The 20,761-nt window shown below is 42.7% G+C and overlaps 1 pseudogene; it reads left to right on the top strand.

Annotated features, from left to right (window-relative positions):
* The first annotated feature begins 1,095 nt into the window (after window positions 1–1,095).
* Window positions 1,096–1,228, top strand: LOC116151815 (U1 spliceosomal RNA; annotated as a pseudogene).
* Window positions 1,229–20,761: the final 19,533 nt, after the last annotated feature.

Consider the following 20,761-nt stretch of genomic DNA (forward strand, 5'->3'; position numbering starts at 1 on the left):
GCGTATGTATATTTTGACTAACCATGGGAATACTGTTCTGGTATTTTTTAGATTGATTACTTCTACCCCAAGATTTTGCCATCAGCTCCAGGCCTCTTGTCAGAGGCCTTTCTGGTTGAGTGAGAAAAGCAAGGCAGGGATGCACGGTGTGGGGAGAACATGTGCTTTGTGTTCCCTGATGGGAAAAGGGGTTTGCCACCCCGAAATGACAACGTGAAGACAAAGCAAACACAGTCCTCGCTCTCCTGCCGGAGACGTTCGCTTTGGAAAATGTGTCTTCTGAAATTCCACCTCCCCCACCTCTGCCATCCAAACGAGGGCTCTTTCCAAGAAAAACATCAGCGGCCCCAGCTCTGCCTCCAACCTCTCGCACATGAAGTCTCTGTTTTAACAGAGGCGCTGCTGGGTGTGTTTCAATGTTTCCAAGGGTGGAATAAAACAGGGCGCTGGCTACCAGCCTTATTAGCAGTTGATGACAGGTATTTGCGATCCAGAGAAATACGGAAAGACGGAGACCCGAGCAGGTTGGGGGGGGGGGGTAGTCCCACCATCCAACGCCAGACGCACACAGACTGAGTCGCCTTGTCATCTGCTCCCAGAGTTCCCTCCGCACGTGGCCACTTTGTAATTCACACTCTGACACGTGCGCCTGCGCCACGCAGCCCTGCGCTCCAGAAGCTTAAAGATGCAACCGGCTTACTTTTGATCCTCAGCGCTTAGGGCAGTGTCCAGGGCATAAAAAGATGCCTGCTGATGGAGTGGCTGAAGAGAATGTCAACTGTTTTGTCATTTACAAGGACTTCCACATTCCACATTTGTATACCTGAAGTTTCCAGAAGTTCTGCTCCTTCCAGCCTTCCTTTGGCTTTGGCTGCAACAGCCCTTCAGTTCAGCCACACGTTGACCGAAACCAGTTGTTCAGCCCAGTGGGCACTAAATTGGTTAACTGAATTTTCCACTGTTTAACCAGTTAACCTGAGACTATATCTAAATTTAAAAATCAATCATTTATAAGCATAAACAAGTCTAGAATTGCTTTGGCATCTTGGATTTTATCCTCTAAATTAATTAGAAAAATAGAATTATCTTTTAAGAAAATTCTCCTGGCAGGGGAGAGACCATGATCACAAAGGTGGTTTTCCCAGGGTGAAGCTCACACGTTGCACTCTGGATGTGCTGACCCCCACAATTTCCCCAAATGTGGGAAATTCGACTGTGTAATTTGGGTGGGAGGTGGGAGGAAAAAGGAAAAAAAGAAAATTTAAAGGAAAATATTTCTGGATGTTTTGTAACCACTGAATTTTTCTAGTAAGTGCCTTTTCCAAACTCATCTATTTTGACAGCAATAAAGAAATGATTAAAAGGAGAATGCGGGGCTAGTCTACATCAGAGGTTCACAAACTGTAGCAAACCTCAGAATCACCTGAAGGCCTTGTTAAAACACAGGTGGCTGGACAGGATCTGAGAAGCCCCAGATCTAGCAAATTCCCGTGTGACAATGATGTTGCTGGTGATGGTCCGGAGACCACACACTTTGGGAACCACTGACCTGGATAGTGAATGCAACCAGTCAGTGATCTTAATGATCCAGAATCGAGTTGATCAGTTGTTTGATTTCATGTAATCAGGTTGGTGTCATTGGATAGACAAAGCCTCCATGTCCATTTGTCTTATTCCTTTTCCTCGTCAACAGGAAAGCATGCCTTTACTTGATGGACACACCAAATTAGTAGGATGGCAGGAGAGTGTAGTGGTGAACAGTCAGCTCTCAACAAACAGAAGCAGCCCTGAGTTGTGGCACTTGCCTCCCATGACGTAAATCCCCTGCTGTGGCCAATGTCATGCCACCAGCATGAACTCCCGGGCCAGAGGCTGCTAGGAAGAGACACCCACCTTGGGAGCAGCAGGTGCTTTAAATCAGACGAGGCTCCGCTCTGTTACCTACTAGCCACTTACCCTCTAGGCGGGTTGTTGCATTTCTTTAAGCCCAGTTTTCTTGTCTGTAAAACAGAGAAGGAACGCTCCTGGGGCTGCTGGGTGGACTGTGGAAGCCTGCTATGGGCCCCTGGCATGCTGGCACTCCTCGGGCGGCAGATGTGATGTTAAAGGGACGAGGGTCCTGACTGCTCTCAGGCAGCCGTCTTCTGTAAGAATGCTACTGAGAGCTGAAACCGCTCCTCAGTCTCTCTCGTATGAAACTTCCTGCGGATGTTCCTGTGGTCTGTGCTTATGAGATGTGATTACTTAATTTGCTTTAAGAGTCTGTTCAACAACCAGTTTCAGCTCTGCTGGCGCAGCGTTAATTGCTTTGAAAAGTTTGCACTGAATGTCCCATTTATGCCTCTCATTTCTATCTGCCTCACTGACTTGGTTTTTTGTTCTACCACCTAGAAGATTTCATCTTCTGGGTCAACCATCATAAGAATGGTTGGGGTCTTTTAAAGCCATTTATTCCCTGCCTTTTTTTTGGGGGGGGGGGGTAAATCCATAATCTAAACATTGCTCTGCTGTTTGGATTATAAATCATCCTGCATTCCTTCCACACAACAGCATGCTAAGGGGTTGGCAACTTACAAGCGGTTAAAAGTAGGCATGGGATTTATAATTGCAAAAAAAAAAAAAAATCCTGGAAACAACTCAAAGGGCCAACAATAGGGGATTGGTTAAGTCAACTCTGTATAGCCACAGGATGCCAACTATGCAGCAATTAAAAATGACATTTGTGAAGTGTTTCTAAGAATATAAGAAAATGCTATGATTTGTTCTATGATGAAACAGTATACACACACAGACATAGTATAAAATAAATGTATATGCACCAAACAATAAAAATATAGTAGTGAACTCATTTTAAAGACTCCTCTACGGTAAAAGCATTTTGAGTAGTTAACAAAATTTTTTAATACTCTGTAATAGTTCTCAGTCCATGGTGTCATGGTTTCTCTGTGATCGTCTGCAGCTCTGCCAGGTTTCACAAGACCTTGTTGCTAAAAAGATGGCAGCTTCAGTCACTCATTTGACAACAGTATAATTTGTCCATCTTCTGGGCCAGGACTATGCTAAGTGCGAGGAAAAAAAGGTCCCTGCCCTCAGGGACTTTGCATCCTAATGGGACTACAACTGTCATCAAGTATTGCAGACATTTTCTTAAGGAGAAAAATTTCAGAGAACCATGAACATTTCAAATGGGTAAACCTATCAGCACATACAAGAGGGATCAATACCATAGAAGCAAACCCCAAGCCTGCCCAGGTCCAGATTACACAGCTGTAACCTGCCCTCTGTGGAATTAACTGAAGAAATCGCAGCTAAAACTGAACAGGCATGTAGGGAGAACGCTCCTGCCCTGCCGTGTATCATCAATTACTCCAAACAGGAAGAGACATATACCTGCATCTCTGACAGGAAGGAATCCAGCTGGAGAGAGAAAACCTCTCTGCCTCGGGGCAGCCCAGCCAATCAGAGACTGCAGCAGCCCAACCGATGAGAAGCCTCCACACTTGAATTCCCAGCTTCCTGCAGTGGACTCTTTGGTTCTTACAGCCCCTCCCAACTCCGCCCTTTCCCTTTAAAAGCAAACTCTCCTTCCTTGTTCTTTAGTTTTGCCTATGGCCCACCATAGCTCAAATGCCTCAAATTGCAATTCCTTTGACTATTCCGGAGCAAACTTGCATTTGGGGATGAAGTAACTGGCTATTGTGTTATTAAGGTGACGTATTCTCAGAGACAGGAAACCTCCAGGCACACACAGACCAAATAAAATAGCAATTGGAGGGGCTGGACGGGGATTTGTCCCTGTGGCTCCCTGTATCTCTCAGTTCCCCAAACTGCTGGTTAAACATAGATTGGGGAGTTTTCATCTACTGGCAACAAAAATGCCTTTAAGTGGTAGATGCATTCAACTCACTGACACCCTGGGGGAGAAACAGAAGAACGCTCTTCTCTCTTGGATTCAGGTGAGCAAGCTGTTTGTCCCCCTTTGAACTCAAGATAAAAAAAAAAAATGCAAATTGTAAACAAACAAATAAGAACAGAATTGTCTAGAAGACCACTTAGGAAAATGTGGCCGACATGGAAGTTTGAGATGTTTTCACAAATACAGGCAGACCTCTTTTTATTGTACTTAGCTTTATTGTACATCACAGATACTGTATTTTACAAATTGAAGTTTTTGTTGCCACCCTGCATTGAGAAGTCTAGGCATGCCATTTTTCCAACAGCATTTGCTCACTTTGTGTCTCTGTGTTGCATTTTAGTAATTCTCACAATATTTCACTTTTTCATTATTGTTACATTGTTATAGTGATCTGTGATCGGTGACTAATGTTACTAAGATGACTCACTGAGGGCTCAGATGATGGTTAGCATTTTTTTTTAATAGAGGCGCTGGGAATTGAACCCAGGACATGCTAAGCATGTGCTCTACCACTCAGCTATACTCATCCACCAATAGTTAGCATTTTTTAGCAATAAAGTATTGTTTTAGTTAAGGTATGGACATTACTTTTTTAGATGTAGTGCGGTTGCACACTTAATAAACTACAGCATAGTGCAAACATGATTTTAACATGCACTGGGAATCCAAAAATTTGTGTAACTCACTTTATTACAATATTTACTTTTTTGCAGTGGTCTGGGACTGAACCCACAATGTCTCCGAGGTATACCTATACAAGATTAAAAGCTTAAAGAAAATAGGTACTTTTAAAGGAGTCTTAGATTCTAAAGAACAACTACATCAGTCAGGATAGGTCTAGGTTTTGCTGCGGCAACAATGACCCTGAAAATCCCAGTGGCTTAAACATCAATGGGTTTTTTTTTTTACTCGTGCTACATGTGCATCCCTAGTTGGCAGGGGCCCTCAGGGACCCAGGTTGACGGAGGTTGCACACATTTCCACAGACAGGAAAAGGTGAAACGGTGAACCACTAAAGCTTCTGCCTGAAAAAGACGCATGTCATTTTTGCTTTTTTCTTTTTTTTTTTTTTTTTTTTTTTTTTTTGGCCAATGTAAGTCACATGGCTACACCTAATTTAAGAATGAAAGAATGCCATACTAGCCCAAAGACTGACTTCATAAAAAATGATAATCCTTCAGAACGATATTTTTAAGAACTGGAAATCTAGTTCAGCTACCTTTAATGGTCCGTATGTTTTCATTTTTAGCAGATCTTTCCCAACACTTTCATTGTCTTAACCAGGCACTTGATTACTGCACAGAGAAGTGGAGTCTAATTACCCTCCCCTTGAATCTAGGCTGGTTTTAGTAAACTGCTTGACCAACCGAACATGGCAGAAGTAATGTTCTGGGGCTTCTGAGGTTAAGGCTCAAGATGTCTGCAGCTCACCCAGGTCCTGTGATGGGCAGTGCCCGGGCCAACTTGGGGTGCACATAAAGCAGGAGGATTTTGCCCTTGGAGCCCTGAGCTGCCATGTAACCAGTCCAATTACCTTGAAGTCACCATGCTGGGCAGTCCACACGGGGGGACCACATGGAGAGGCCCAGAGACTACCCAAGAAAGAAATGCTCCCAGCTGGTTACTCCTGTGGTTTGAATCTTTGGAGAAATGTATTTCTGCCTTCTAAATGTTGCGTGGAGTTGTAAGTATCCCTGGGAGGAATAATACATCTAACTGAGTTCTTCAGGCTCTAATTCCTGAGAGTGAACGAGTGGATCTGGGAGGAATAGAAGTCTTGGTTCTCCAAGGGCAGGGAGAAGTGAGAAATAGTTTTGAAGCCTGAGTTATTGCCTGGGGTGGGATGTTTTTGTGTGGTAGGAGCCAGTAATTGGCATAAGAATGAAGCCCGCCTAAGAGTAAGGTCCCCGGAGGACCTCCCACCTTCCCCCTACCCCCCCCACCCCCCGTGTGTAGGACCACCCTGAGCTGGCAGCAGGGTGGGCTCTGAGCAGATTCAAGATGGATCATAGATTCAGTCTTGTCTTCTGGAAACCCCCAGTCACCCTGTGAAAGCTGTTGGAGTCTTTCAAGGAGAAATAGTACATAGCAACCTTCTTCCCGACCCAAGCTGTCAACAAATTGAGAAAAAAAAAAAAAATCTCCCCAAATGTGGGGGAACTGGGGACTGGAACTTCACGTTTGTTCTGATAAAGCTGATGATGGAGGATGCAGCTTCACATTTTGTGGCCTCGCAGACTCACTCTATGGATCCCAGAATTAGGCAGAATTTCTCACCTAGTCACAGAGAGTATTGGAAGCTGGTGGGACCCCAACTGTAGACAAAACCAAAATGTGGAGAAGCACAGGAAAACACATACTTCCTGTGGACATTTGAAAGAAAAGAGAGAGCGACTGAAATGAGTAAGCCCAATGTATTTCTCCCCAGTTTATCCAAAAGCTAAGTTCTCCCGTCACCCTAAAAAGGCAAGGGAAAAAGACCTCAGTCCTTGTCCTACCTGAAAGGGAAGAACGCAGAGGGGAGACGAAATCGTTGTGCAGTGAAAGATTTTAAAGGTTTTATTAGCAAAGGGAAAGTACACCTCCAGGAACGGGAGGCAGGCTCATCCAAAGGATAGCAGTGGTCTTTGCCCCCTTCTCTTATGCCCTCTATTCAAGGTGATCTCTTGATTGATGGACGGCTCTAGCCCCTGGAAGGCTTAGTCATGCTCGTCCCCTTTTGTGCATGTCCTTACCCACGATGCACACAGAGAGATCCACGGTGAGGCCTAAACCACAATGCTAATTATATTACAATGAGCACCGGGTCATGTCTGGTTAGGTCTTTGTCGCTGCCGCGCAGGTGCAGCCATTGGGTCCTAACTGGTTTCTGGCGGACACTCATTTAGAGGAAGTAAAGCCCCTTAATGCTCAAAGCGGGAATACTGCCATCTTCCAAACCATCTTCCCTCTCCTCCACCTACCTGCCCAGTGCCCCCACTTATCTAACTACCTAACACTTCTACATCCCTGGGTGGAGTAAACAAAAAGGCAGAGAGAGACCAGAAGAATTATACTAACTGAGCGCCCTCCATGAGGAAGAAAACAGTAAGAATGGGGAAGGAGAATCTCCCCCGGTTGGTGGAGTAGGTGGTCGCCTTCACGGTGGGTACAGGCCTTTGCCCCTAGCAACACAGAGCCGAAGCCATCACGTTGGTCTTGAGATCTGAAATACAGGTCCACCAGATCTTGTGCTTGCATCTCATTTCATGTCAGCAAGCATTTATTAGACGCCTGCTATCAACATGACCCTTGGATGATGATACTAACTGGACGGACCTGCAGTCGTGGGGGTACAGGGTAAGCTGCTGTAACCCAAAGCCCTTCATACACAAGCTCGAGGCCAGACACTGTAACCAGGTTCTGGAAAAAGGAGATGAGTAGGACCTACCGTTAAAGAGCTATGTACTGTCTGTGAGTGAGACAGACAAGCAGAGAGCCATAGTATATGCTGGAGGCTTGACCACAGCTTCACAAAAGTAAAGAGGCAATCAGGGGTGAGAGAAAGGGCCCAGGGGCGGTGAGGGCTGAGTCAAGTCTTGAAAGAAGAGTGTGCATTTCCCAAGTTGGGGAACAGCTGTAGGAAGTCATGGAAGTAGGAGAGAGCAAGTCATGTGCCCAGACTACAGTAGGCTCCCTCCTTCCACAGCGTCAGGCATTCCTGCCGTCGGTTTCAGGGATTCAATGTTGAAGGGGACAGGTGCAGTCCCTGCCCGAGGGAAATCTGTTGTCCCACTCTATAAAAGAGACAGTAGAGGGAAGCAAGACTGGAAAGGTGGGCAGAGGCCAGATCATGGAAGGTCTTGTGCATCGTGCCATGGAGGTTGGAGTTTCCCAAAGCCTGTTCCCAGTTCATTATTGCCCACTTGATGCCACAGAAACGGGCTTGTGCTGGGAATGACCACACGCCCCCTCAGGCTCCAGTGACCCTGCTCATGGTGATGGCAAACAGGGTGTGCAACAAAGCAACAGCCTGTCATGTGCCAGAAATACAAGGAGTGTTTTCATCTTTTTTCCCCCAAGTCAAGCCATAATGATGATTACTGAAAACACTAGTGAAAAATAAACCAAAATTAAAACAAGCATTTGTACCATTATTACTCTTAACACTGAAATACAGTATGTGAATATTTGAGGAAATCTTTTGAAAGTACCATAAGAATTAAAATAAAGTCTCGGAGCGTCTTCCTGGCCAACAGAGAAAGAAAGAAACAAATAAGGATGGAGTTTATAATTGATTCCCAAGATCTGAGCAAACTTCTAACTTCCAGGATTCTGCTATTTTTTCCCTTTTCTTAAGCTCCAAAAATGTTTCGATTGCTCTGGAAGAGAGTTTATTGGAGAAATTTAAAGAGGGAAACACTGATTTTATTGGACATCTGTATACTTTAGGCTTGGTGCTACAGCCTGTGAGAAAAGTAAATTGTCTCTTTAATTAATATTTAATTTTTTAAGTTTAATGGATAAAATTTTATTACACTCAAATTAAATATGTTCTTAAAAGTAAAGTTCCAGTCCGTTTAGCTTTTTGTAAGAGGAAAAGGGACGCTCTTCACTGAATAAGTTAATCTGAAACAATAGTGGGGAATGTATTGCGTAAGCCTTTTATGAGTGTAAGCCTTTGTGTAAATTTCAACTTTTTTCAAGGGGTAGAATCTTTCTTTAAAAAAGAGAAAACTTATTCCCTTCTGATTTGGGACACAAAGATAACAATGGGAATCCGTGTTGTTTGCCTGGAAATGTACTCTTTGGCATAAGGGCCCCTCTGTTGTGGCTTTTTTCAAGCTTTCGGGATGGGGAAAGAGTGGGTCTTTGAGGTTCTCATCCCAGTTATAAAGCCAAAGACACAGACATGACTGCATTGAGTCACAAAGACTTCCCGGATCCTGTGGTAGTCATTAGAATTCTTCACAAATCTTCCGCCTTTCTTTCTGAGCTCAGGGCACGTTGGAAAGCCTCTGTGAAGTGAGGTGTGGCCGGGGGACTTGCTTTGGCCAATGAAATGTGGAACTCCGAGAGCTAGTGTGTGACCCACCACGTTCGCATCCCCACACAGCCGCATATGCCCCGTGGAGGCAGGCGGCAAGATGCCTCTGCGACCGAGCTCATTCCACGAGGAGATCCTTTCAGGAAGAGCTAAAGTTGTTGTGTTCGACCTGGGAGTTGTTTGTGATTCTAGTGTAGAGGGCCTCTGCCGACTGACAGCTGTCCACGATGTCACCAGCATGGAGCGCGGCAAGATGGTGGCTGGAAAGAATGCTCCCTCCCCAGAAACTCCCACCCCGGGGGAGAAAGAGAGACGGGAAAACAATTATGAGGTAGCAGATAGCCACAGCTGGACGGTAAATCCAACCTCAGGGGAACTCCAGAGCAAAGGAAAAGTGGTGAGAGATGCTTCTTTCCTGTAACACATGAAGGGAAAAGACAGAAAAACCTCTCTTACATCATCAGTTACAATCTGACCTGTACTTAACTATGGTCTTCGCTATTTACAGTGAATGGATGGAATTGATTATATGCTTGATATTCTACTGGATATATTTAAGCATTTCTGTGAAAACTCCAGTTTCAGGATGGCAAACAGGAGTCGTGTTTTGAATCAACTCCAATAGATAAGTCGTGGCTGCCTGGCATTTTATTTGAGAAAGATCCTGCATCCCAGCTTGAGAGCAGAGTGATGTGATCAGTTAGCAATGCCTGTCTTGTGTTTAGGAGAGGGGAGTTCATAAAAAAAAAAAAAAAAGTACCACTTCCCAACTTCCTTACCTAGCCGAAATGGAAGAATTATTGAACAGCTTATCATGACTTCCCACCCAAAAAAGAATGGAATGGCCTGGAAAACTGACATCTATAAACCATGGCATATGCACCTGGGGAATAACAGAGCTATCCACCCCTCAAAGTGCAACATAATAGTAAATAAGGTAACACGTGTGAAGAAGAAAAACATACACCACCTTGGTTGTCCTGTCTTAATGCTAAGTACCTGTGGTTGAGAATAGGCTAAGCCGCTGTAACAAAAGACCCCAAATACAGTGGCATTATTTCTCTTTTACAAAACAGTCCATGAGCCGCTGGTCTAGGAAAAGAGATGATCGCTAATGAGCAAAGATCATCTCCACTCATAGTCCATTGGCCCCAGCTTGGTCTATGATCGTAACTGGATTCAAGGGAATCTGGAAACTGTAATTTTTAGCTAGGCAGCCATGTGCTCAACTTCACCTCGGGGAGTTCAATTACTAAAAGGAAGAAAGGAGAATGTATACTGGGAGGAGTCAGCAGCCTCCATCACTTCTATAGGAGAAGGGAGAGACCAATTTACACTGCAGAATTCAGGGAACCTCTTCCCGAAAGAAGGAATGGTAATAGCAATAAAGGACCTAAACTGGTAGAAAAGACAGGAGAGAGCCTAAAGTATAACATTTCCTAGAATTTCCCCTTTGCTAACACCAGTAATAGGACATATCAACCACGTGCACCTCCTGATATGATGCCCCAAGAAGGCGCACCATCACCTTGTATCCTTACCCAAAATGCGTAACATCACTCTAGTCATGAGAAAATATTACATAAGCCCAGAGTGAGGACAATTTACACACTAGCTGGCCAAGACTCTTCAAAAGTGCCAAGATCACAAAAGAGAAGGAAAGACTGAGGAACTGGCCCAGATTGGAGGAGATAAGGAGACAGGACAAATGTGGGACTGAGGACCAGAAAAAGGAAATTAGTGGGAAAAACTGAAATCAAATGAGGTGTGTAGATTAGTGACTGGTGTTTTATCAACATTCATTTCCTGGTGTTGCTAGCTGGGCTGTGGATACACAGATGTTTAAGGAGAACTGGGTGAATACTATGTGGGAACATGTTACTATTTGTGTAAATTTTCTATTAGTCTAAAATTATTTCAAAATGGAAAGTTTAAAAAAAAAAGTCTCTGTTGTGGTTATAGCAACACATCTCACCTGCAAGGCTGATGAAGGGCATGGAGTGAGAAGACCAGCCATCTCTTCTCCTTTCTGGACTATTCTAAAGCCATTTCCCACATCTCCATGCCTTTATTTGCTCCTCAACTCCAGGTCTGATTATCCCGTTGCCCCACTTGGAACCCAGCATCAGTTTCCCATTGCCTGGTGGATTAAACCCACCCCCTTTACAGCAGTCTACAAGCCCTGAATCATCTAGCCCAAACCTGCTTCTCCATCCTCAACTCCTGCCACTTCCAAGCATTCATTCTCCACTCACACCCCACAGCACTTCTCACATATTTTCAAATATTCCATTTCTAACCCCATCTCCTGGAATTCACACTTACTGTTCTGACTACCTGGAGTGCCTCCTTTGCTTGCTGGTGAATTCCTATGTTTCTTTAAAGACTCAGCCTAAACATGACCTCCCTTCCAACACCATCTATCATTGTAGCAGTATTGTTTCCCAGCAACCCTGGTTTTTTCAACTCTAATCGCTCTCGTTATTGATACTGTGATTCATCTACCTTCATGGTCAGATATCGTGCTTGGTTCTTGGAGAGCAAGACAAAGGACAGAACCTCTGCTTCTTAGAAGCTCCTTCTGGGGTGAGTGAGCCAACAGTGTGATCCACTTACAAGAGAAGTCAACACAGTAGTTTTTTTTTTAGTCAGAGGAAATCAGGGGAGATTATTCATGAGTTGGATCTTAAAGGATGAATGAGGACTCCCAACTTTCCATTGAAAGGGCAGTTCTTTCCACATCTTACTGCTCTGCTTCTCCATCTATTCAAGGTCTATCTGAGCCATCGAGTTCAATTACCAGTTCAACACAATTCAACGACTTCCCTATGCAGTCTTTTAGGAAAAGCATGAGCATTCATGATAAAAGTTGACCCATTCATGCTTAAATATGTGTGGTGTCCTCAAAAGTATAGGAGACAGATAACTACTTGTCTTGACTTTAGTTACCAATAGGTTGGAAATTCTTTTCAAAGCAAGTGTTACAGATGATCAAAACATTTAGACTTCAAAGAAAGTTGCAATGAAATAGACTTCACAATTTTCAAAATAACTACCTAAGGATGATTTTTAAAAAACTTGTTAGTGTTAATGTTGAACCGAGAGTTTTTATTAATTGTGCTTACTCCCATGGTTCTCAAACTGTGTGTCAAAGCACCCAAGGGTGCTACAGTCAACACCAAGAACATGACAGAATACTGTAATTTTTGAGGGAAATGCAGAGCTGCTTGACATCTGTCAGACATAGAACGAACTGCTAGCTTAAGGGAATTCACAGTTTCAACATCAAATTGTATTACATTCCTCTTGATGATTCCATATCTTTGCGAAACTGGGTTTTCAATGGTTTCTGTGACTTAAAAGAAAAAAAAAACAGTACTGCATGAAAACAAATGTGGATGAAGAGATGAGGGGGCGGTGGCCAATCTGATTCGAAGATCTGAGAAGTTACACAGTGCCAACAGGCACACACATCCCGGTGGTAACTGTGGTTATTAAAGAATGAAATAAAATTATTTTCTTCTTTCCATGTATGTGTTTTATTTTTTTCAAATAGCTACTAAGTTGCTAGGACATAAATATGGTCAAGGTGTTTGTACTCACTTCATAAAAGGAACTACTGGATATTTCTTTTGGTCTAGAGAGCAGTTAAAAAAATTACTGGGAAATTAAGGGAGTCGGGAACTGAGAAAGTCTGGGAACTTCTGGTCTACGGTGTCACTGAGTTGAGAGTAATGTCGCTCTTTTTATAGCTGCTTCGTGTGCAGGCCCCTGAATATTTTGGATTCTGAGGACTTCGTGGACCTTCAAGTGTAAAGACAGAAACAAAAAGACCTAACAGAAGAAAGTCCTTGTGTTACTAAAGGCCATGGAGAGGACCTGTTTCAGGAGTTTGGGCTTCACTGGTGGGTCCTTGCAACATAAAATGTGCCCATTCTACAGATTCAGATGCCACCTAAGAGGCTTATCAGGAGGACGTGACAATGGATTGGACTACTTTGCTCTATTTGTGGCAAAACAAATAGGCGGGCCAGTTGGGCAGGCGGGTTTGAGGTTGCTTTCCGTCGCTGATTATGATACAGTGGATTTATTTTTCTAATTGTTCTTGGCATGAAATGACTTGCCGCGTTCAGGTTCAAACTCACCACCTTGACCTCATTAGCACTGTGATCACTGTGATTACTGCGATCTTAACCAGATAAAGCTGCCAGCTCTTCTTTAAAGCTACCTCTGCTGTGCAATTAAACCCGCCGATTAAGTCGTGAGTGAGCCTCGTTAGCCCCAGGAAAGAATCCACAATGGGGATGGAGGAGAAGGAGGAGACAGTGCTAAGAGCATTTATCTCAGCAACAGTGAGTTAAGAACACTACCTTTTTTTTCCTATAAAAGTCAAAAAAGGCAAAATTGCAACTTCAACAAAATAGCTGACTCAAAAAAAAGTTTCCTGACGCAGTCAAAAATCTTTTTTTACCAATACACAAATACAATTTGCAACTGAAGAATCTGTGCTCTGACAGCTTTTAAAACTGAAAGACATATTCAATAATTTTTCAGAATGCACCTAAGTAGTCCGGTTAATATAAATATATCATTTTGCACCCTGGGGTGCCCCACTATATGGAGCGATTTAGTTGTTCATTAGAATCATAGTCAGTCATCCATTCAACATATTTATTGCAAACCTGCCATATTCCAGGCACTGCTCAAGGCCACACTGCATGCGGGCAAATCTGGGTTTTGGGGAAAAGCATGACTCCAAATGGATTAGCCTCATCTTTCTTGCCAGTAACGAGAATGTAGGGAATTACACTGTGGTGACTTACACAGTACCCCCTGCAGATCAGGGAAGGCCATTTTCCCCACGAGGCCGAATGACACGCGGATTGGGCTATGGCAGAAAGGCTATGTTCCTCCTTGGCGTAGAGGGATCTGTCCAAGTATTGTGAGTGCTTGTCATGAGTGAGCACAACTGATGAATTGTAAGATTGTCCAAATGTTCTTTCTTTCTTGGAGCCACATCCTGTTTCTCAAGATTGAGGCAGCAAATTCAATGGAGAGCTCATAATTTAAGATGCTCCAGGCTTTTTTGCATGTGTTCACATTAAAAGAAATAGGGATTTATGAATAAATGGTATCATCTAAGAATTACCTTTAACCCCTTGTAAAGTAAATGAAGTAGACGCCGTTATAGCAGATCATGGGGACCTAGAATTGGTTTTCTTAAACTAGCAGCTGGGTTAATATAACACTCTTCACGGTATCAAGAGGAAAGTACTTGGATAATTTCCAGCTGTACTAGCGAAGCTTGTTTGGATTGTAGCGATAGGAAACCCCAACCTGAATGACTCAAGTAAAAAGGTAACGTATCTGGTCACACAGCTGAAAAGTCAATGGAAAGAGCAGGCTTCAGGCGAGACACAGTGCCACCAGGATCCACCTGTCTTCCCCCATCCCTCGATTTCACTCCCTCGGGGCTGCTGTACCCCTCAACATCTATGCTCTGCAAGATGGCAGCAGCAACTCCAGGTAGCCTTCTGTGTAGTTCAATTCCAGCACACAAAAAAGCAGAAAGTCTCAGCAAAAGGCTCTCATGCTCCATCACTGCCAAATGGATCACGTGCCCATACCCGAGCCAATTACTCTGGCCAGAGAAAGGCATTGCTCTGGTGGGCTCTGGCCTAAGTAACGTGCTCCAGCTCTGAGCCAGGACTGGCCCTCCCCAAAGTGCTGGGTTGATGGCGAATGGTAAATACTACACAAACAGGGGATGGAAGTTGACGTATGGTTATTCAAGGAAGGATAAACGGTGGCAGGAAGCCAAGATCCGCTTCAAAACAAAACTCATCTTTTCCAAGGAAGGGCATGTCGTGGAAGATACCATCACGGACCGGAGCATCTATGAAGTTTATGTTGTAAAACACCAGCCCTGCCTCAGATGATCAGGTGTGAAGAAAACAGTGACAGGACCCAAGCACCAGGAAGCGTCTGACAGCCAGCAATCTTGGTGGGAAAAATCTACTGATTTCCATGATTTCCGATACTCCCACCAAGGCCAATTTCAAGCTACCAGTATGATGCCATTGACTGTGGATTTGGGAAAAGACGCACACAGTCAGTCCTCATGAGCTGGTATGAGAAGGCACGAATATATTCAAGCTGACTCTAGCACACCACTGAGACGAAGGGATGTTCACAAGAGTTTCTGCAAACTTAGTATCTTACTTATGCCACCAAAGTGATGGGCAAAATCCCTCAAAACTTAGTAAATTAAGGCAGATATGAAAGTTTGGATGGGGAGAGGGGACGTTATAAGAGAGAGCTTTGTCACTTGGTCAAAACTATATGTATTTTTAGCTACTTTTGAAGGAAACCATGTGGATTCATCATTGGTTGGTCATATAGCCACATTAAAATAGCCTTCCTCACTCTAAATAAAATTTCTGAGAAAAACAGCAATTATGTAGCCACAATCCCTTCTGTCCCCCTGAACTGCTGCTCAGTCGAGCATTTCTGCGCACATGTCCCCCGAGATGTCACTTACTCCTCAGGGTGGTCTCCTAGGCTCAAAATTTTTTCTGGCCACAGAAGAAACGTCTGTTTGTTGATATTTTTCTAGACTGCTAATTACACGAACCCTATGATTTTCCACTCTGGTGAATGAACAAAAACAAGGTTCACAGTTGACGTTGCAACTCAGAACACTGGTGACTTGTGAACGAGGAAATAACCACAATGGCTGAGACTAAGGTAAAACTCTCACTAAGAAAAAAAATCTCAAACGTTTAGGTTTGCTCTTGGCAGTCAGCTGCTCCAACTGCACACCAAGCAGAAATGGTATGACAGGCCCTCAGGTTTATTTTGGGAATAAGCATAAATTCCCCTTTCAAATTTCTCTGGAAAACCAACTTGCTGTGGCACGATGTGGGTCCAGATCTCGCCCACTGGACTTAGGGGTAGGGCTGACCACTGGAAAAAAGCAACTTCCCTCAGACTGCTTCTTCTTCTGTCCTGTTGGGACCTGCGTTGGGGACATCTGGGTCATAAACACAAATCAGTCAAGACTGATTGACAGAAAGAATACATCATTGGAAAAAAAAATTTTTTTCATGACTTTACCCCTCTTCTTTCAACAAAGAAGCATACAATTTGGTGTGTTGTCCAAACACACAGCCAAATATATGCTTTTGCATTTCAAATCTCAGAGCTTCAAAACACTGAAAAATCACCCAGTTCTTCCTCAAATAGCTAAGGAGTCACACAACTTACAGTAGCTAAGCTGCAGATTTACTGAAAAAAAAAAAAGAGAAATATTTAGTTTATATCAAAATGCCATCTTGGGGAAGGACTTGAATTGAAATCCTTTTTACCTACTAAAGGCAGGATATCAATAAGCTTCTCAATAAGTCAAACTATCTAATACAACCATCTCGGCTCTCCCAGAGAATTCAATCTCCCAAAGTATTATTATTATTAATTGGAATAATAACTTTTATTTCAGGCTTCTTTCGTGCCAGGCACTAGGCTATACTTTTTACAAGTACTCTTTAAAGGGTGGTTAAAGTATCTTCACTCTCACAACTCCATGAGGTAAGTTCTATTGTCCCCATTTCAGAGATAAAGAAATCAAGACTTAAAATATTCAATGGTCATAAATTTAGTACATGGTAGAGCCAAAGGCTAAAATGAGTTAATCATACTGACTCCTACTGAATCTCCAAGTCAATTAGACAAAACCTGCAAAGTACATAAAAGAGAGAAAATGAAGGAAAGATATTTGAAGGCAGCACAACTACAAATATGCAAATTGAACTGCTGGATTTAGAATAGCAATAATTAACATTTGTACAGCAAGTTAGAATTTGCAAAACATTTTCATATACGTTTGATCTTCACGGCAGTTATGGAAAGCAGAAAAAAATCTGTGACTCTCATTTATAGAGGTGATTCTCAGTACATAGAGGCAAAGGCTCAGGAAATGGTTTGTAAAAACTGATCATCTCTCTGCTTCTCCAGACCAGCAGAAAACATAAAGAACTTCTCAGTTCATTTTCAAATCAAAGATAGCTATAAAATCCAATAAAGACAGACAGATGAATATTATAGACTAATTTCACTGATAAATTCTAAATACAATATTTCTGAACTGGTATAAATGCAGTGATTCTAAATAAAGTATTTGCAAGTAGAATCCAGCAGGATATAAAATCATTACAAGCCATGACTCCCTAGGGCATATTCGGAGTATTCAAGGATGGTTCAACAGAAGGAACTCTCTCAACATAATATATTATAGCAAAAAATTAGAGTAGAAAAAGCACATGATAATGTCAGCCTCCTAAACAGACGTTTTATAAAACTCAGTAGCCATTTCTAATAAATTAAAGGGGGAAATGCATGACCCTGCTATTCAGTGCCTCGCACCACATCCTACCTTGCACAGCTCATCCTCAAGTATTTGTTAAGTTGAGTACACGTGCTCTAAAACGAGAGAACAAATAAGATGTCTTAGGTTCACTTTTAACCAAATATAAAGGGGCAGATACTTTATATAACTGACATGTGTAGACATTTTGTCTGTATGGAAATAACAGGCAGCAACCGTGCTCAGCCCTCCCCATCACAGCCACCTGTCTGTAGACACCCAGCTCTACCGCTAAGCAACTCAATGGTCAATGACAGTTGGGTCAGGCCAAAGTCTAATAGCCATAACCAGAAGGCTCTCTTTCCTATTTCATGGGTTGATGAAGCCTTAATCAGGCCATAGGGGGATGACTTGGGTCATTTCTTATTAGAGGGCACACCAGCACCCTCCACAGTCATGGTCCCTGAAATCTAAAATCTTGGGCAGTAGTGAGAATGGCAGTGACAACCTTTCTTCTCTAACGGGGAGTGGCGACAGCCCCTACTATCCAGCTCCGCTCAGATCACGCTTCACCCAGCCACGAAACAAGGGCAGGTGCCCCATCGTCACAATAGCAACCGTGCGGCAGAGCCACGAGCCAGTCCCCAGGGGTACGTGCACAAAGCCGGTTTTAAGGACACTGATGCCTGTCCACATGCGGACGTGGCTGCTGGGCTGGAAGAATTAAGAGAGCACGGTCTCATGCACAGATGCTTTACGCTGAAGTTAAAGACGGAACACATCCTTGTGCTGTCTTTCCGAGGGGTGCGGGGAATGGACAGGGTGGCCGCTCCGGACAAGACTTGAGCTGAAGCCCAAGCTGCCTTTGGGGATCTCCTTAGCTCATCAGGGTGCTGAATGACTGGGAAGAGCATTAAGAATCAAATAAGCAGTGTTTTTGCACCTCTTCTCCTCCTTCCCGAAGTCACAGAAGAAATACAGTCACCCAGAAAGGTCTACCTGATCTGTAACTTTTATTTCAAAATGCTGAACAAGAAAACTCTCCAGGTGTTTCTGAGACCCGCAGAAAGGAAATTGATTATCAGTAGCTAATTGTTGTGCTAATGATCAACGTTTTACAAAAATTAAATTCTTTATTTTCTAAATACAGCGGGATTTTCAAAACTTAAAACTAAGCAGGGAGGAATCCCTCAGAGTGACCTGAGAGGCTGCCTCCCAGGCTTAAGTCCTCAGAAAGTCTGCTGAGTAAAACATGATTCTAAGAAAGAAAGAAAGAAAGAAAAGAAAGAAAGAAAGAAAAGAAAGAAAGAAAGAAAAGAAAGAAAGAAAGAAAAGAAAGAAAAGAAAGAAAGAAAAGAAAGAAAGAAAGAAAGAAAGAAAGAAAGAAAGAAAGAAAGAAAGAAAGAAAGAAAGAAAGAAAGAAAGAAAGAAAGAAAGAAAAGAGAAAGAAAGAAAAACTAAGCAAAGAACCTTCACTCTCATAGTTCAAGACTATTACTTCTTTGGAGTCCAGCTGAAATACAAGATTTACTTCACCTTATGCTTTATTTTTTTCACATATAATCTTTTTATATGTAAAAATGAGGGTTCTTTAGTGAGTTTGGGCACTATGTAGAATTTTGGACCAACCCACGTGGCAGCATGCCTGTACCAGCTGGTGCATTTCAGTCACTAACTCTTGTGTGTATCCTCAGATATTTGGTTAGTTGGGTCAAAATTGCAGACGCCATTTTAAACTGCATGACCCAAGTGTTTTCGCTTAGCAGTATTACAGCTCTAAAAAGGTAGTAGGACCCTGCCAGTCAGACTAACATGGATTCATAAAAATGAATCCTTAAACTCCTATGTGCTTTTATTTAGCCAACTTAATTAAAATATACTTACATGTATAAAACGTCCCCAGAAGCAATTTTTTTTTTAATTTTGAGAACTGGATGTTGCAAAATAAAGTAAATACTTCAAGAACTCTCCATCAATTAATTATAGTCTAATACGGAGTGAAATTATTTTTCCGTTAGAAAACCAATTAATTTACCTTAAATGTTTCCATGTGCTAAGTTCCTCCCTAGCAGATTTAATGCATCTGAAATATACTCTTGTATTTATTTTTAAAAGTATCTCAAAGACACAAAGCTTCACTAAAATTCCATTCAGAAGAGGCCCTTTGTAGGGGGGCAGTATTTTCTGTGCTTAGAGAGGAAGCAGTATTTTTGTCCTGGACTTTGAAGTCTCAGCTAATGTAAAAGATTAATACTAATTATTGGAGTCTGTTCTTGGTTTGTCTTTTCCAAACCACGAGAGCCCCGCCTATACATATATTCTATCCACGGACACATTTACACAATACTGTACATTTACGGAGTTCAAAAATCAAGGCGAGTGGAGAGGCAATCAAGAGATAACCAAATGGAATGAATCCAACTTTAAGTGTTCGCTTCAACTCTCATGAATTCGAGAGCAGAATGGTCCAGTTTTGGGTGCATCCACGATGGAAAATAAGCCCAAGTTGCATGAGAAAAAAAATCTTGCAAAAGTACAACAGCCCATGTGTGAAAAGTTTAAAACAACAAGTGAGAGGAAGTTATAAGTTATCTGAGGGAAAAAATATTATGATCACCATATGCATAATAGTCTTTCATTCGTATAATCTATTTCCCCTTCAAACATCCCACGAGTTATACACAAATGAGCGCTGAGTAGAGCTTAGCACTCGTACTTTCAGCAAATATTTGGGCACCTCGTATTATGCACAATCTGATAAAGGGAATGCAGGAATAAATAGGGAGTTTTTCTTAAGGGATGCCCGGCAGATAAATTCATAATCATCACACGACGTGATAATTTACTGTACCCTGAGAAATGAGAGAGGAAAGAGAAGATAGCTCACTCTGGGATGAAGAGATGGCGTCAGAGGAGAAATGAACTGCGTTGGACACGGATGAGGATGCATTAAAGAAGGAAATAAAAAATTATCACCCTGGGGTCAGCCCTTAAGTGAAGAGCAGAGGGATCTTAATGGACACAGGAAATGAGGAACTCTGTCTTTACGTCCTAGTCAAGGGCAAACGCAGTGCTGAGAAATGGTGGTGACAAATAGATTTATGGACGTGAGAGAAGAGCGATGGCTGGGGACTTGGATGACAGGGTTATGGACTGTGGAGTCGGGCGATATAAGTCCAGACAGAGTTGAGGATGACAGTCTTCTTTTCCCTTCAGTAAAGTGCATGACCACGGAGACACACTGACTGAGATTTTAGCTTGGCAGCCCTTAGATGTGGCCCTTAGATCTTTGGCATCAATAAAATATTCAGGATACATATTCCACATGTAGACCTTTGTAACAATTATCTTAGCTATTAAACAAGAAGAAATGAAAGAGACCTTTCACACAGTGTCCAGAATGAGAATGACATCCCTTTTAAGGTTGTAAATTCTCCATAAATTTGGTTTTGAAATT

The sequence above is a fragment of the Camelus dromedarius genome, chromosome 10, assembly GCF_036321535.1.
Source record: "Camelus dromedarius isolate mCamDro1 chromosome 10, mCamDro1.pat, whole genome shotgun sequence".
Lineage (NCBI taxonomy): Eukaryota > Metazoa > Chordata > Mammalia > Artiodactyla > Camelidae > Camelus > Camelus dromedarius.